Source organism: Macrosteles quadrilineatus, unplaced genomic scaffold, assembly GCF_028750875.1.
Source record: "Macrosteles quadrilineatus isolate MER2022 unplaced genomic scaffold, UCM_ALF_1.0 Scaffold_1__1_contigs__length_201487025, whole genome shotgun sequence".
In the NCBI taxonomy this organism is placed as follows: domain Eukaryota; kingdom Metazoa; phylum Arthropoda; class Insecta; order Hemiptera; family Cicadellidae; genus Macrosteles; species Macrosteles quadrilineatus.
In genome coordinates this window covers 164,471,856-164,472,871 of record NW_026542594.1, presented here as the reverse complement: position 1 = coordinate 164,472,871, position 1,016 = coordinate 164,471,856, and positions in this window count along the sequence as shown.

The following is a 1,016-nucleotide window of genomic DNA, read 5'->3' as shown; positions in this document are numbered from 1 at the left end:
GTGATTAATACAAATTATTCGTCTATTTAGTAAACAAAATATTCTCTTCATAAGAAATACATTGGGATTTTGACGGCCTGTGGGGCAAAGCCCGAGGACTTTTAATACAGAAATTGGTGAAAGCGGGTGTCCACACAAAAAATACTTAATTTTGAAACATCGTTTGTAAAAATTATTAATGGAGGAGTAGTGTTTCGTATAAATCACCCTCACGTATTATATTTTAAAAGGATATTTAGAGTTATATATGTGTCCGTGAACGCGATACCTTGATTAATTTTTGTCCTAATTAAATTAAATTTTGTTTGAAGGTGTAAGGCGGGATAAACTTGGATGAGTTGGCAAACCAGCATGATCGGATCATGGGAAAAGGGTTTTACGGAGGGGTTTTATGGGATAAAAATTGTTTTTTTCCCATTCTTGACCCTCAAAACACAAAATTGCCCACTTTTCTCTCTAGACCTTACTAAAGAGCTTAAAAAAAAAATCAGTCTATCAAAGCGTCTCTGTACAGTTATTAGTAACAGAGAAAATTTAAAAAATTTTAATTTTAAAATTACCTACCATGTTATTCTTACGGAGGATATTGTAAAATGTTGTACAGTAGTTAGCTTGTTTATAGATATATTTTGATCAAACTTGGCAAATTGATTTTAGGCCTATACTTAGCTATTAATATTTTACAAAAAAAACACACTTTATTAATTTCCCTGTAACAGCAAACCTAGGTACTTGTAAAACCTAATGTTATTTTATTTAAATAGATTTAATTGAAAATCAATTCAGGCAAATGGATATTCACTTAGATGGCAGGTTTGCTGTGGCAGGGGCAGGGGTATTATATATATAGACTAACTAACATTTTCCCAGATGTCACCTAGGTCAAAAATTGAAGAAATTGAAAGGTAGTTAAAAATTGATTCTCCATTATTCATAAAGTAGTATGCAAAAGTGCCTAGATTTTATAGGATTACTTTCAGAAAGGTTTAATGGGATTTAATGATACAAAACTGAAC